Source organism: Scyliorhinus canicula, unplaced genomic scaffold (genome assembly GCF_902713615.1).
Source record: "Scyliorhinus canicula unplaced genomic scaffold, sScyCan1.1, whole genome shotgun sequence".
Classification (NCBI taxonomy): domain Eukaryota; kingdom Metazoa; phylum Chordata; class Chondrichthyes; order Carcharhiniformes; family Scyliorhinidae; genus Scyliorhinus; species Scyliorhinus canicula.
The window spans coordinates 588,983-606,601 of NW_024056036.1; positions in this window are offsets into that span (position 1 = coordinate 588,983).

The window sequence follows — 17,619 nt, forward strand, 5'->3', positions numbered from 1 at the left end:
AAGGGGCTGGTCCGCGGGGTGGGGGGGGGGGGTGGACAACACAGAGTCCCGCTGGAAGGGGCAACACAGAGTCCCGCTGGAAGGGGCTGGTCCATGGGGGGGTGCAACACAGAGTCCCGCTGGAAGGGGCTGGTCTGTGGGGAGGGGGGGGGGGCAACACAGAGTCCCGCTGGAAGGGGCTGGTCCATGGGGGGGGGGGGGGGTGCAACACAGAGTCCCGCTGGAAGGGGCTGGTCCATGGGGGGGGGGGGTGCAACACAGAGTCCCGCTGGAAGGGGCTGGTCCATTGGGGGGTGCAACACAGAGTCCCGCTGGAAGGGGCTGGTCTGTGGGGGGGGGGGGGGGCAACACAGAGTCCCGCTGGAAGGGGCTGGTCCGTGGGGGGGGGACACAGAGTCCTGCTGTACGCAGACGAGCTGCCCCTATACGTTTCAGATCCGGTGGTGGGAATGGGCAAAATCGTGGAGATCTAGGGGGAATTTGGCCGGTTTTTGGGGTATAAACTGAACATGCCAAAGAGTGGGATGTTTATAGTTCAGGCGAGGGGTCAGGAGGGTCGGCCAAAGGAGCTGCCGTTTAGGTCGGTTGGGGACAGTTTCAGGTATTTAGGAATACAAGTGAAGGGCAGCACGGTGGCCTAGTGGTTAGCACAACCGCCTCACGGTGCTGAGGTCCCAGGTTCGATCCCGGCTCTGGGTCACTGACTGTGTGGAGTTTGCACATTCTCCCCGTGTCTGTGTGGGTTTCGCCCCCACAACCCAAAAATGTGCAGAGTAGGTGGATTGGCCACGCTAAATTGCCCCTTAATTGGAAAAAATAATTGGGTAATCTAAATTTATATTAAAAAAAGGAATACAAGTGGTGCGGGACTGGGGCCGGTTACACAAGTTGAACTTGTCCTGATTGGTTGAACAAATGAGGGGCGAGTTTCGGAGGTGGGATGCGCTCCCGTTGGTGTTAGCTGGGAGAGTGCAGATGGTCAAAATGACGGTCCTGCCGAGATTTTTGTTTGTGTTTCAGTGTCTCTCCATTTTCACTGTGTGTTTCTTTTTTGTGAGGATCAATAAAATTATCCTGGGCTTTGTATGGGCGGGGAGGTTCTCGTGAGTGAAGAAGGTGATGCTTGAGTGGAATCAGGGGGAAGGGGAGGGCTTGCGTTGCAGAATTGTAGCAATTATTATTGGGTGGCCAACATAGCTATGATAAGGAAGTGGGTGGTGGTGGGGTGATGAGGGGTCTGTTTGGGAGCGGATGGAGGCAGCCTCATATAGAGGCAGCAATCTGGGGGCATTGGTACCGGTGCCTCTGCCGTTCCCGCAAGTGCACTTCTCCACCAATCCTGCAGTGATGGAGGCCCTGAGGGTCTGAGGTCAGTGGAGGACGCTCGTGGGAGCAGTGGGGGCATTGAATGGGGAGCTTGAATGGAGGTCCCGAATATGGCTGTGGGCGGGAATTGAGAGGATGGGGGACCTGTTTTTAGAAGGGAGCTTTCCTGAGATGCAGACCGAGGAATTGAAACATAAGTGGGAGGAGGAGCCTGGAGGGCGGGGGAGATGGGGGTTGGGGGGGAGATAGAAGAGGGCCTGTGGGCGGACACGCTGGGGGGGGGGGGGGAGATAGAGGAGGGCCTGTGGGCGGAAACGCTGGGGGGGAGGGGATAGAGGGCCTGTGGGCGGAAACGCTGGGGGGGGGGGGGGGGAGATAGAGGAGGACCTGTGGGCGGATGCGCTGAGCAGGGTCAAGGCGACTGCAATGTGAGTCAGGCTCAGTCTGATCCAATTCAAGGTTGTTCACTGGGCCCACATGACAGTGGCCCTGATGAGTAGATTCTTTGGGATAGAGGACGGGTGCGCAAAATGTGTGGGAGGACCAGTGAACAATGTCCACATGTTCTGGTCGTGTCCAAAACTCAGGGGATTTTGGCAGGGATTTGCGGACGTCATGTCTGGAGTTTTGAAAGCAAGGGTGGCGATGAGTCCAGAGGTGGCAATTTTTGGGGTTTCAGAGGACCCGGGAGTCCAGGAGGAGAAAGGCAGACGTTTTGGCCTTTGCTTCCCTGGTAGCCCGGAGACGGATACTACTAGCCTGGAGGGAGTCAACGCCCCCGAAGTCGGAGATCTGGCTTTCGGACATGGCGAGCTTTCTCGGCCTGGAGAAGATTAAGTTTGCCTTGAGAGGGTCGCTGCTAGGATTCGCCCGGGGGTGGCAACCATTCATCGACTTCTTCGCGGAGAATTAATCGTCAGTTGGGGGGGGGGAAAGAGGGGGTTTAGGGTAGCATAGAATAGGAGGTCAATTAAGCAGGCCTTGGTGGGATGGGAGGTGGTGATTGCACTATGTTTATTGTTCTTTGTACATTGTCGTTTATAATGCCAAAAATACCTTATTAAAATTGTTTATTAAAAAAACAATCAGGATAGGATTAAACACACTGGTATCCATCAGAAGGAGTAAATTTAAAGTGAACAGGGATGTGGAATCTGTATTTAGAAAATATGAAAGTAAAGTAGCCACAGTCCCAGATGACTCAGGGGCAGCAGGGTAGCATGGTGGTTAGCATAAATGCTTGACAGCTCCAGGGTCCCAGGTTCGATTCCCAGCTGGGTCACTGTCTGTGCGGAGTCTGCACATCCTCCCCGTGTGTGCGTGGGTTTCCTCCGGGTGCTCCGGTTTCCTCCCACAGTCCAAAGATGTGCGGGTTAGGTGGATTGGCCATGCTAAATTGCCCGTAGTGTCCTAAAAAGTAAGGTTAAGGGGGGGGGGGTTGTTGGGTTATGGGTATAGGGTGGATACGTGAGTTTGAGTAGGGTGATCATTGCTCGGCACAACATCGAGGGCCGAAGGGCCTGTTCTGTGCTGTACTGTTCTATGTTCTATGAATGCGCTGGTTTTTCAGCCGGAGGGACTGCTGAGTGAATCTCTTCCCACACACGGAGCAGGTGAACGGCCTCTCTCCAGTGTGACTGCGCTGGTGAATCAGCAGATCCATTTTGCCTTTGAAGCTTTTCTCACAGGTGGAACATTTAAAAGGGCTCGTGTCAGAGTGAACACGTTGGTGTGAAGTGAGGTGGGCAGACTGACTGAATCCCTTTCCACACTCAAGGCAGGGTAATGGTCTCTACCCAGCGTGAACGCGCTATAAATTGCCCCCGAGTGTCCAAAAGGTGAAATGGGGTTACGGGGAGAGGGCAGGGGAAGTGCGCCTGTGTTGCGTGCTCTTTTGTCGGGTTGGTGCAAGCTCAATGGGCCAAATGGCCTCCTCTGCACTGTAGGGATTCTACGATGCTGCCAGGCCTGTGGAGTTAATCTGGCATTTTCAGTTTTAACTCTAGATTACACACATTTGTAATCCACTAATTATATCTACGAGGAGCAGTGTGTTGAAGTTTCAGCTATTCCGGCCTTAGGTGACTGTGTGGAGTTTGCACATTTTCCCTGTCTGTGCGTAGGTTCCCTCCGGGTGCTCCAGTTTTCTCCCACAGTCCAAAGATGGACAGGTTAGGTGGATTGGCCGTGCTAAATTGCCCCTTAGTGTCCAAACAAAGGTTAGGTGGGTGGAGGCATGGGCTGAAGTAGGGTGCCATTTCCGATGGCCGGTGCAGGCTCGATGGGCCGAATGGCCTCCTTCTGCCTGAACCGATGGATGTGACTGGTGGGATTTCCCTGGGGGTAGCACAATTGATTCACAGCACCAGGGTTCAGAGTTCAATTCCCACTTGTATCACTGTCTGTGTAGAGTGTGCATGCTCTCCCAGTGCCTGCGTGGGATTCCTCCGGTTTCCTCCCACAAGTCCCGAAAGACATACTTATTAGGTGAATTGGACATTCTGAATTCTCCCTCTACGTACCCAAACAGCCGCCGGAAGGTGGCGACTAGGGGCTTTTCACTGTTACTTCATTGCAGTGGTTTTGTGAAGGGTAGGTCATGCCTCACAAACCTTATCGAGTTCTTTGAGAAGGTGACTGAACAGGTAGACGAGGGTAGAGCAGTTGATGTGGTGTATATGGATTTCAGTAAAGCGTTTGATAAGGTTCCCCACGGTCGTCTATTGCAGAAAATACGGAGGCTGGGGATTGAGGGTGATTTAGAGATGTGGATCAGAAATTGGCTAGTTGAAAGAAGACAGAGAGTGGTAGTTGATGGGAAATGTTCAGAATGGAGTTCAGTTACGAGTGGCGTACCACAAGGATCAGTTCTGGGGCTGTTGCTGTTTGTCATTTTTATAAATGACCTAGAGGAGGGCGCAGAAGGATGGGTGAGTAAATTTGCAGACGACACTAAAGTCGGTGGAGTTGTAGACAGTGCGGAAGGATGTTGCAGGTTACAGAGGGACATAGATAAGCTGCAGAGCTGGGCTGAGAGGTGGCAAATGGAGTTTAATGTGGAGAAGTGTGAGGTGATTCACTTTGGAAAGAATAACAGAAATGCGGAATATTTGGCTAATGGTAAAATTCTTCGTAGTGTGGATGAGCAGAGGGATCTCGGTGTCCATGTACATAGATCCCTGAAAGTTGCCACCCAGGTTGATAGGGTTGTGAAGAAGGCCTATGGTGTGTTGGCCTTTATTGTTAGAGGGATTGAGTTCCGGAGCCATGAGGTCATGTTGCAGTTGTACAAAACACTAGTACGGCCGCATTTGGAGTATTGCGTACAGTTCTGGTCGCCTCATTATAGGAAGGACGTGGAAGCTTTGGAACGGGTGCAGAGGAGATTTACCAGGATGTTGCCTGGTATGGAGGGAAAATCTTATGAGGAAAGGCTGATGGACTTGAGGTTGTTTTCGTTAGAGAGAAGAAGGTTAAGAGGTGACTTAATAGAGGCATACAAAATGATCAGAGGGTTAGATAGGGTGGACAGCGAGAGCCTTCTCCCGCGGATGGAGGTGGCTAGCACGAGGGGACATAGCCTTAAATTGAGGGGTAATAAATATAGGACAGAGGTCAGAGGTGGGTTTTTTACGCAAAGAGTGGTGAGGCCGTGGAATGCCCTACCTGCAACAGTAGTGAACACGCCAACATTGAGGGCATTTAAAAATTTATTGGATAAGCATATGGATGATAAGGGCATAGTGTAGGTTAGATGGCCTTTAGATTTTTTCCATGTCGGTGCAACATCGAGGGCCGAAGGGCCTGTACTGCGCTGTATCGTTCTATGTTCTATGTGTTAATGTAAGCCTACTTGTGACAATAATAAAGATTATGTGTTTGTGTATTTTAGGTAGAACTTCCTTGGTTCTACCTGTTGTTCCTTCAGATATTCCATCTGTTTTTGGTTAATGTGTCTGGAGTCTGAGTTCTTCCAATCTGTCTCCAATTCTCCTTCCTGTCTCGGGTATATGGGTCAAGGGAGCTTGGTGTTGTGATTCATGCTGTTTAGTTGTCTGTCTGTCGCCAGCAGGTATTGTTGTCTTTTGATAATGACTGTGCTGCTACCCTTGTCTTCTGGTCTTATGAACATATCAATGTTGGATCCAAGCTCCCAGATTGTCTGTCATTCTCTCCGGGTGAGATTCTGTTTGTTTCTTGTATTTCACTGTGACAGGGCAGAGACCTGATTGAAGGGACTCAAACATGGGAGTTTTGGGAAAGATGGGCAAGGATTTGGGAGGTGGCAATATGTTTTGGAGAGGAGAGGGAGGTTGAAGATGGGGCAGTAATTTATAAGGTTGGCAGGGTCAAGGGTTTGTTTTGTGGAGGAGGAGGTGATGATGGCAGATTTGAAGGATAGAGGGACAGTTGAAGAGAGAAATGTTGACAATATCCGTGGACTCAGTAGTTGGCTGATCAGTAGCTCAGTGGGAATATGGTCAATGAAGCAGAAGCCGGATTTCATGGACAAGATGGGCTATGAGAGGGAACGAGGGGAGATAGGAGAGAAACTAGAGAAAGATGTGGGTTCAGGGCTTGGGAAAGGATGAAATTTAGAGACAGTTTGGTCCGGTGGGTTCGTAGAAGGGAGGGAAGCAGCAGAGGCGGCTGATCGGATTGACTCAATCTCAGGCACAAAGAAGCTCCACAAGCTCCTCACACTTCTTGTTGGAGGTGAGGACTGAAGAGACAGGGGAGAGCGAGAGAACTTCAAAAGGAAATAACTTGTGTCAGAGATATTAGAAAGTTTCAACACACTGCGTATTTCACACAAATCTGATGTATTTGACTTTTAGCCAGAATATTAGCCCCTGTAAATGGGCTGGAGTTTGTTATCAGCAGAAAGAGATCAAAATGAACATGGTTCAGTCCTGAATATGAAGGACAGCAAAAATCAAACACTGCACAGCGATCAAAGAACAATACAGCACAGGAACAGGCCGTTCGGCCCTCCAAGCTTGTACCGGTCATGATAGCTACCTTGGCCAAAACCCTTGTGCCATATCCCTCTATATCCATCTTATCCATGTGTTTGTCAAGATGCTTTTTGAACGCCGTTAAGGTAACTGCTGTGTGGCCGCGTTGGTGTGTCAGGAGGTGGGATGAAGAGGTAAATCCCTTCTCACATTTGGAGCAGGTGAACAGTCACTCTCCAGTGTGAACTCGCTGGTGCCTCTGCAGGGTGGATAAGTGAGTGAATCCTGTCCCACACTTGCGGCAGGTGAATGGCCTCTCTCCAGTGTGAACTGGCTGGTGCCTCTGCAGGTCGGATGAATCAATGAATCCCTTCCCACACCAGGAGCAGGTGAATGGCCTCTTCCCAGTGTGAATTCTCTGGTGTCTCCGCAGGGCTGATGACTGAGTGAATCCCTTCTCACACCAGGAGCAGGTGAATGGTTTCTCCCCAGTGTGAACTTGCTGGTGTTTCTCCAGATCGGATGACCGAGTGAATCCTTTCCCACACTTGGAGCAGGTGAATGGCCTCCCCCCTGTGTGAATTCGCTGGTGCTTCTCCAGGTCAGATGACTGAGGGAATCCCATCCGACACCAAGAACAGGTGAATGGCCTCCCCCCAATGTGAATTCGCTGGTGGTTCCGCAGAGTGGATGACTGAGCGAATCCCTTCCCACACTGAGAGCAGGTGAATGGCCTCTTCCCAGTGTGAATTCGCTGGTGTGACAGCAGGTTGGATGACTGAGTGAATCCCTTCCCACATTGGGAGCAGATGAACGGCCTCTCCGCAGTGTGAATTCGCTGATGTACAGTGAGGTAAAATGATCGTGTGAACCCAGTCCCACAGTGAGAGCACCGGAATGGTTTCTCGTCAGTGTGAACACGTTGATGGATCAGCAGTTCCGCAGAACATCTGTAGCACTTCCCGCAATCTGGACATTGAAAAGGTCTCTCATCAGTGTGAACTCGCTGGTGTTTGCGTCGGGCGGATGGCTGAGTGAATCCTTTCCCACACTTGGAGCAGGTGAATGGTCTCTCCCCAACATGAATTCGCTGGTGTTTGCGTAGGGCGGATGGCTGAGTGAATCCTTTCCCACACTTGGAGCAGGTGAATGGTCTCACCCCAATGTGAATACGCTGGTGTTTGTGCAAGTGGGATAACTGAGTGAATCCCTTCCCACACTTGAAGCAGGTGAATGGTCTCTCTCCAGTGTGACTGCGCCGATGAATTTCCAGCCTGGATGGGTAAGTAAATCCTTTCCCACAGTCCGCACATTTCCACTGTTTCTCCTCAGTGTGACTGCATTTGTGGCTTTTGAGGACCGATGATCGACTGAATCCTCGTCCACACACACGACACGTGTACGATTTCTCCCCACTGTGAACGATACTTTTTTCTTCCATGTTCAAAATCCGCAGATATTCAGGATTTGATGAATTGAGGGCTCTGTCAGATCCTGATGTGATGCTTGGTTTGAGTTTCCAGACTTTGAATCCTCCCCTTCGAACACCCTGTGAAACTGATTTAAAACAGAAAATAGGGAGTGAGAGAGAACCCACAAAAACACAAAGGCAGGTTGTGAAATTGAGCTGAATGAAGCTGGTCATTTGTGGGGCCGGTACTGTCCTAATGACCCAAAATTAATATCTTTACTGTCCAAATCATGTTCCAGTCACAAAAATATTTTATACTGTCCCAATGATCTTCCTGCCTCCCAGATCTGAAACTCACCAAGGCAGAAGGTATAATTTGAATTCATTGAAATTTTACTTTTTAAAAATAAATTGAGTGTACCCAATTCATTGTGGCGCAACGCCTGTTCATCCGTTGTCACAGCGTCTGCAAGGTCTCACCAATGTATCACGCTTCGGGAGCTTATTGGGGGTTTGTGAATCCTCCCCGCCCACCTGCCAGGGTTTCCTTCCCAGGCAGTTCCCTTGCAGTCGGGGAACACTTCAGCAGTCAAGGGCATTCAGCCTCTGATCTCCGGGTAAGCATTCTAAGGCAGCCTTTAGGATGCGCGACAAAGCAGAATCGCCGAGCAGACTTATAGCCAAGTCCCGCACACATGAGTACGGCCTCAACCGGGACCTTGGATTCATGTCACATTACATTCACCCCCCCCCCACCATCTGGCCTAGGCTTGCAAAATGCTACCAACTGTCCAAGCTTGAGACAAGTCACACCTCTTTAACCTGGATTCCCCCTCTCTCTGGATCTGTCAAGACTTAATTACCTGCAAATGCTCGCATTCAAAGCATTGTCTGGCATCTTTGACTTTCCCTATGTATATATTTCTGGAACATACCTCTTCATTCACCTGAGGAAGGAGCAGTGCTCCAAAAACTAGTGATTTGAAACAAACCTATTGGACATTAATCTGGTGTCAGACTTCCAACACCGGCATCTCCACATCAGTGTCACAATGCCAAGGGACTGATTGACGGCGGGTTCGGACCAATAGAAAGAGGGGGCGGAGCTGGAGGACCGAACAAGCGCGGCTGGTCCTCCAGCCAATCAGAGTGAATGGGAGGCGGAGCAAAGCCGGGCCTTCACTCCCTCCGCATGCGCCCGGCCACCCGGGCCTGTCTCGGGGAAAAGCCCGAACAGCGATCGCCAATTCAACTCCCATATCCGAGCTTCGTAATCCGAATTTAGGGCCTACACGGAGTGTTTATGAAACCTCCCGACCCATCCACCGGCTCCATCCCTCCCTTATGACTCACCCGATCTGAAATTGACCGGCTGAGAATTTCCACCCGACCGCCAAAATCCTGAACTTATATCGGCACTGCGCATGCTCTAATACAGGATGGTGATTGGGGCTCAGTCACGTCCCTGATTCACTCTGATTGGTTGGAGGAGGGGTTGGTTCCTCCAGCCCCGCCAGTTTCTTTTTATTGGTCTAGAGCTGCCGTCAATCACTCCCCGGGCATGGTGATGTGGAGCATGCGCAGTGCCGATGCTGGACTCGGCTGAGAGGTTTCGCCGGAATCAAACCCGCGTCCCTGGTGCTGTGAAGCACCAGTGCTAATCACTGTGCCATCGTGGGGTACAGGAGCAGAGGTCATTAAAGGTGGTAGGATAGGTGAAGACAACAGTTAAGGCATATGGGTCAGCACGGTAGCACAGTTGTTCACAGCTCCAGGTTCGGTTCCCATCTGGGTCACTGTCTGTGTGAAGTCCGCACGCTCTCCCTGTGTCTGCATGGCTTCCCTCTGGGTGCTCCAGTTGTCTCCCACAATTCCCGAAAGATGTGCTTGTTAGGTGAATTCCACATTCTGAATTCTCCTTCCGTGAACCCGAACAGGTGCCTGAATGTGGTGACTAGGAACTTTTCACTGTAACATCGTTGCAGTGTTAATGTAAGCCTACTTGTTTCAATAAAAATTATTAAAGGTTATTATAATATTCTATAATAAGGGCATGGAGTACAGTAGCAAGCTGGTTATGCTAAACTTATATGAGACACTAGCTGGACCACAGAACTGTACACAATATTCCAACGGTGGTCCATGGAGGACTTCTTCCAACTAACAACAGGAGACCCAGGGACAGGCAACAATAGTTAATTTCAATTCAAGCATGGAGGGAACTATCCCAGTGAATCGTTTGTAGGAGCACCTTCCCCTGAACCAGATGTTTGACTTTCCAACCTAAATGTTTAATATTACCTGGCTGGAGGTCAGAAAGGAAAATTTGAAGAGTGGTGATCGTATGACATTGTCCATGAGCATGGTGACCATCCACATCTAGTCCCTTTTGGATAAAATCAAACATAGTACTTATTCTCAATCTAGTTATCAGACTTCTTAAATTTTGTACCTGACACACTTATTTCCATAGTAAGATAGATACCGTGCTTCCTTCCCTCAGTTCTGAATAGCCCATAAAAGACTTGTTCTTCCCAATTTATCCCGACCATCATGTGGAACTTCCCAATTAGTCTTCCTGCTGCATGACCGGATTAGTTTGGACACAGGTTCAGGTGCTGATAAACATCCTGGTGTTTCCTCAGCCACCAGTACTAATTATGAGCATATGGGGACATGAAAGTGAAACACTCACCCAATTTGATCCCTAAACAAAAAATCTTTTTGTAAGACATCCAGATGTGACCCAAATCGAATTAGAGCCTCTTTGTGATAGAAAACCTCATCGTGTAGGATGGGTGAGTCCTTGCTGTGAGAGATAAGGGAAAGTCTATCACCTCTTTACCATTCTCACGCTAGGGTATGGGTCCTGACAAGTGTTTTAAATCAGGTTTATCTGGAGTCTGTCATACCGGTGCCAATGATTGTAATTTGGGTGGATCCCATGGACCTTCCTCTAGAGCAGCATTCCTGGTGAGTCAGACTGCCTGGTTATTACCATCACCCTCTTCACCTGCTACTGATGTACCTTCACCTCGCAAATAACAACTAGTTCTGGACAATTACTAGCAACATCCGAAATCATTCAGAGTTTGGACTGGTGTGTGAGTGGTTTCCTTTCTGCTGTGGAGAAGCTGTGTGTTTTTGCTAGATAAATATGTTTTCACTGAGAGTGTTACAACTAATGGAGCTTTCAGAATTGTGGTTGATTCTGTCAACAGTTTCAAGGGCAATAATAATGATGATGTCCTCAGATTGATAGGCTAAATGCTGTGATGGTGTGGAGTTTGCACATTCTCTCGTGTTTGCATGGGTTTCGCCCCCACAACCCAAAGATGTGCAGGGTAGGTAGATTGGCCACGCTAAATTGTCCCTTAATTGAAAAAATGAATTGGGCATTCTAAAAGAAAACGGGCAAATCATTTTTTTCCACAGGGGTGAATGTGACTATGAACAATCCAATTGGAAAACAGCAGATACACATTGTTCTCACTCTGCCAGCAGGGCTGTGGGATTCAATGAAGAGATCTTCCAAAGAGCCAGTACAAGTCTAATGGGCCAAACGACTTCCATTCATGCAGTATCATTCTGTGAAACACTGAATATTCAGTATCAGGAATAGAGAGAGAGAGAGGGACCAGTGGCGGCGCGATTGAACCCAGCCAGAGTCAGTACCATGAGAGGAGGTAAGAGAGGAAACAGCATAGAAGCTTGAACACCTCTGCGTGGTCACACAAGAGAACACTGAGAAAACGGAACATAGCAGATCACCAATTCACAATTTGAGATTTTAAATTAATTAATCTCAAATCGTAACAAAGTTATTTGGTTGAGTGTTTCGGATTTGATTGGTAGGACTATTACCCTGCGGTTGTGAATATGCCCTATTCACTCCACAGGAGGCCAGTGAGCAGGCGCAGTGCTGGATCCGAAGCATGCGCAGTGCTGTATCCGGTGCATGCGCAGTCAGGGCTGTATCTGGAGCATGCGCATTGTCACTTTGTTCGGAGCCCTGCCAGTGCGGGAACGCCTTTGTGGTGGGTTAGAGTCGGTGGGGCGGAGTGGGTAATGGAGCTGTGAGTCCGGGTGGAGAGGGAACGGAGGCTTCATAAACAACAGGTACAGGCCCCACGGCCGGAATCAGATCCTGCATTTCCAGAGTTTGCAGCTGCGGAGCTTCTATCCGGGAAAGGCCCAGTTCCAGCGGCGCCATCTACGTTCAACAGGGAGCGGGGCGCATGCGCGGTCATTTTGGCGGAGCAGCAGATTCAGGGTCCCGGTGACCAGGAGAGAAAATGTTTGAGTAAATGAAAGGTGCGAAATACCGGGGCCCTCTTTATATGATATGGAGACGCCAGCGTTGGACTGGAGTGGACATGGTACAAAATCTTACAACACCAGGTCAAAGTCCAACAGGTTTGTTTTGAATGGCTAGCTTTCGGAGCACAGCTCCTTCCTCAGATGAATGAGGAGAAATTGTAAGCCAGGAGAAGGAGTTACGGCATTTGGGGAATGAGTTAGGAAAGCATGTTCCACAGCGACTACAATTGTCTGTTCTGGATTTGTGAGCTATACTGACAGGGATGACATTTCTAATCTCCTTTAATAGAATATTAAAAGCAAGATCTGACGGCGTCATTCGGCCATTTTACGATCAGTGTGACTGGAAAAGCACCGAGACACGGACACCAGCACCATGAGGAAACCATGGAAATGTGGAGATTGTGGGAAGGGATTCACTTTCCCATCTGAGCTGGAAACTCATCGGCGTACTCACACTGGGGAGAGACCATTCACCTGCTCTCATTGTGGGAAGGGATTTACTAATTCGCCTGACTTGTTGAGACATCATCGAGTTCACTCTGGGGAGAGCCCATTCACCTGCTCCATGTGTGGCAAAGGATTCAGAGATTCATCCAGCCTGCTAAAACATCAGCGAGTTCACACCGGGGAGAAGCCATTTACCTGCTCGGTGTGTGGGAAGGGATTTACTAATTCGTCCAACCAGCTGAGACATCAGCGAGTTCACACTGGTGAGAGACCATCCACCTGCTCCGAATGTGGGAAAGGATTCAGAGATTCATCCTGCCTAATGGCACATCAGCAAATTCACACTGGGGTGAGACCATTCACCTGCTTACTGTGTGGGAAGGCATTCACTAATTCATCCAACCTGCTGATACACCAGAGAGTTCACACTGGGGAGAGACCGTTCACCTGCTCTCATTGTGGGAAGGGATTTATTAATTCGTCTGACTTGTTGAGACATCATCGAGTTCACACTGGGGAAAGACCATTCACCTGCTCCATGTGTGGCAAAGGATTCACAGATTCATCCAGCCTGCTAAAACATCATCGAGTTCACACTGGGGCGAGCCCATTCACCTGCTCCATGTGTGGCAAAGGATTCAGAGATTCATCCCTCCTGCTAACACATCAGCGAGTTCACACCGGGGAGAAGCCATTTACCTGCTCAGTGTGTGGGAAGGGATTTACTAATTCATCCAGCCAGCTGAGACATCAGCGAGTTCACACTGGGGAGAAGCCATTTACCTGCGCAGTCTGTGGGAAGGGATTTACTAATTCATCCAACCAGCTGAGACATCAGCGAGTTCACACTGGGGAGAAGCCATTTACCTGCGCAGTCTGTGGGAAGGGATTTACTAATTCATCCAACCAGCTGAGACATCAGCGAGTTCACACTGGTGAGAGACTATCCACCTGCTCTGAATGTGGGAAAGGATTCAGAGATTCATCCTGCCTAATGGCACATCAGCAAATTCACACTGGGGTGAGACCATTCACCTGCTTACTGTGTGGGAAGGGGTTCACTAATTCATCCAACCTGCTGATACACCAGAGAGTTCACACTGGGGAGAGACCATTCTCCTGCTCTGTCTGTGGGAAGGGATTTACTATTTTATCCAACCTGCTGACACACCAGCGAGTTCACACTGGGGAAAGACCATTCACCTGCTCCGTGTGTGGCAAGGGATTTACCAATTCATCCAACCTGCTGACACACCAGCGAGTTCACACTGGGGAAAGACCATTCACCTGCTCCGTGTGTGGCAAGGGATTTACCAATTCATCCAACCTGCTGACACACCAGCGAGTTCACACTGGGGAAAGACCATTCACCTGCTCCATGTGTGGCAAGGGATTTATCAATTCCTCCAACCTGCTGACACACCAGCGAGTTCACACTGATGAGAAGCCGTTTATATGCTCCGTGTGTGGGATAGGATTCAGAAATGCATCCCATCTGCGGAGGCACCAGCGAGTTCACAAGTAATTAGAGGGGTTGGATTCTGCTGTTAATCACAGCCAGGACTGAACCATGTTCATTCTGACATTTGGTGAACAGGGAAGGTCAGAGGGTTTCCCTCTCGACTGGTCGGTCTTCCAATTTTCACTCCAGTGGACTGATTCTCTTTGAGCAAGAGCACATTTCCACTGCAATGATCTGCAAATGCAGATATAGTACATTAATTTTATCCTGTTTAGTAAATAGTCTTTCGTCTACCGCAAAAGGTGTCCTGTCTTGTCTTTCATCCGTCCTCATTCCGAGTGTTGGCCGCTGTCTAGACAATCTTTCTCACTGATTTCTCCGCTGCTCTCACTGCCTGTCCCATCGAGAGGCCAGTCCACATTCTGATATTATCCACCCAGGCCACCTTTGGGCTTTCCTTGTACACAGTTTCCAGGTGCCTGCCATTGCCTCTTTGTCCAAACACTCCCTTCCTATTCACAACATATGTCCAAAATACGTGAGCTTCCTTGATATCAGTGCCTCAAACAGGTTCCTCCGAACACCAGCTTTCTCCAGCTCCCACTCATTCATCCACTTTGCCGTCCATGACAGACAGAATACCCGTCTGAGTCCTTTCAATCCTCTCCAAACTCTTTGAACTTGTTGTCGCCTGCCAAATCCTTACCCATCTTTTCAAGAACTCTCATGTTTTAATCCCTTCAATTAGGTCTCTGCCCTGTCACAGTAGTGAAATACGAGAGACAAACACAATCTCACCCGGAGAGAAGGACAGACAATCCGCGAGTTTGGACCCAACACTGATCTGTTCATAAGACCAGAAGACAAGGACAACAGCACAGTCATTATCGAGAGACAACAATATCTGCTGGAGACAGATAGGGAACTAAACAACATGAATCACAACACCAAGCTATCTAGACCTATATACCCAAGAGAATTGGAGACAGGCTGCAAGAACTCAGACTGCAGATACATTAACCAAACGGATGGAATATCTGAGGGGACAACAGGACGAACTAAGGAAGTTATATATACTCCCTAAAATACACAAACACGGAGACTTCCGGTGGCTGTGATGGAGTAGGAAGCCACACATTTGGGAGCTCCCGTTTTAAAGAGACTTTTCGGCTCTTTTGAGAGCCCAAAACGGAAATTTCTCGACGTCTCCCGGTGGGGGAAGGTGTGCTGAACGACTTTCCCCGCAGTCCATGCCTCGAACTCAGAGTGGAAAGGGGGAGAAAACGGCAGCAGCTCCTCAGAAAAAACGGGGGAAGGAATCCAAGATGGCGGCCGGGGGAGCCCCAGAGGAGTGGAGGCTGTGGGCCCAGGAGCAACAAGCTGCTCTCCTGCGCTGCTTTAAAGAATTCAAGGATGAGGTACTGAGCTCTCTGCAGGAAACGAACAGAAGACTGTCAGAGATTCAGTCCACCCAGGGTGCTGCCATCAAGGAGTTGCAGACGCAGGCCACTGAACGAGAGGAGGAGGCCGTGGTCCTCGTGAGTAAGGTGGATGGGCACGAGGCACTCTACAAGAAGTGGCAGGAACGCTTCGAGGAGCTCGATCACCGCATGAGGCGGAAAAACCTGCGGATCCTGGGCCTTGCGGAGGGGCTGGAGGGGTCGGACCTGACAGCCTACGTGGCTGTAATGCTGAATTCACTAGTGGGGGCCGGGTCTTTCTATCTGCCCTTGGAGCTGGAGGGAGCGCACAGGGTGCTGGCCAGGAGGCCTAAGGAAGATGAAGCCCCGCGCGCGGTGCTGGTGAGGTTCCACTGGTTCAGTGATCGGGAGTGTGTGCTGCGCTGGGCCAAGAAGGTGAAGAGCAGCAATTAGGAGAATGGGGTAGTGCGGATCTACCAGGATTGGAGTGCGGAGGTGGCTAAGCGGCGGTCCGGATTTAATCGGACGAAAGAGGTGCTTTATAGAAAAAAGATAAAGTTCGGAATGTTGCAGCCCGCGCGCCTGTGGGTAACTTATTTGGACCGGCACCATTATTTTGATTCCCCGGAGGAGGCGTGGGCCTTCGTGCGGACGGAGAAACTGGACTTGAACTAGGGGTTGGGCGTTGCGAGGTCGGCTGTAATATATTAGTGCTGGATTCTGCTGTTGCTGTGTTCTCTTTTTCTTCTGTTTTTCTCTTCTTGTTTTAGTACTTTTGCAATTTTGATATGGTTATTTACAGAGGGGTTGTTCTGCTATGTTTTTGTTTTTGTGCCGTGGGGCATTGTTTGGGCTGTGTATCTTGCGGGGAGGGTCGGGGGGGTCTGTTGTATTCTATGGCGGGTTGGGGGTATGGAATGGGGCTGATATTTGGGAGCTGCGTCAGAAGGGTGTGGTGGGGCAGTGCGAAAGCGCAGGCTTTCCTCTGGTTTCCCGCGCTGCGGGGCTGGGGGGTGGAGACGGTGACGGGGGAGGCGGGGCCTTAACTGGTTCTTCCCCGCCCTGGAGCGGTGCCTGGAGGAGGGATAGATTGGGGGATGATCCCACTTCGGGAGGGGTTGGGCTATTGGCGGGAGTTTCCGGGGTCAGCAGAAGTCAGCTGACCCACGGAAGAACAATGGAGGATGGTTCGCGGCTGGGAGGGTTCCTAGCCTGGGGGGGGAAGGGAGGTGGGGAAAGGGGAATACCGGGTTGCTGCTGGTAGGGACAAGAAGGAGCTGGTGGGGGCTGGGGGGACAGAATTGAGGTGTTGTCGCTATGGGGACTGGGTCGGGCAGTCGACGGGCTATGGCTAGTCGACGGGGGAGGGGGGGCGGGACGCCCTCTGATCCGGTTGGTCACTTGGAATGCGAGAGGGTTGAATGGGCCGGTGAAGCGGTCGAGAGTACTGGCTCACCTGAAGGGGCTAAAGGCAGATGTGGCAATGCTTCAGGAGACCCACCTGAAGGTGGCGGATCAGGTCCGCCTGAGGAAGGGGTGGGTGGGGTAGGTTTTCCACTCTGGGTTGGACGTGAAGAACCGGGGAGTGGCGATTCTGGTGGGGAAAAATGTGTTGTTTGAGGCATCGGAGGTGGTGGCGGATAAGGGGGGTAGATATGTTATGGTTAGGGGCAGGCTACAAGGAGAGAAGGTGGTACTGGCTAGTGTGTATGCCCCAAATTGGCACGATGCAGGCTTTATGAGGCGTATGTTGGTACGGATCCCGGATCTGGAGGCTGGAGGTCTGATTATAGGGGGGGACTTTAATACGGTGTTGGATCCTTCACTGGATTGGTCCAGCTCTAGGAAGGGTAGGAGGCCGGTAGCGGCCAAGGTACTGAGAGGGTTTATGGATTAAATGGGTGGAGTGGATCCATGGAGGTTTGTGAGGCCGAGGGCACGCGAGTACTCTTTCTTCTCCCACGTACATAGGGTCTACTCTCGGATATATTTCTTCGTGGTGAGTAGGGGACTGATTCCGAGAGTGGAGGAGACCGAGTATTCGGCCATTGCAATCTCCGACCACGCTCCGCATTGGATAGAGTTGAAGATGTGGGAGGTGCGGGACCAACGTCCGCTGTGGCGGTTAGATGTGGGGTTGTTGGCGGAGGAGGAGGTGTGTAGGAGGGTCCGGGCAAGTATTGAGGGGTACCTCGAGGTGAATGATACGGGGGAGGTTCAGATGGGGATGGTCTGGGAAGCCCTGAAGGCAGTGATTCGAGGGGAGATGAT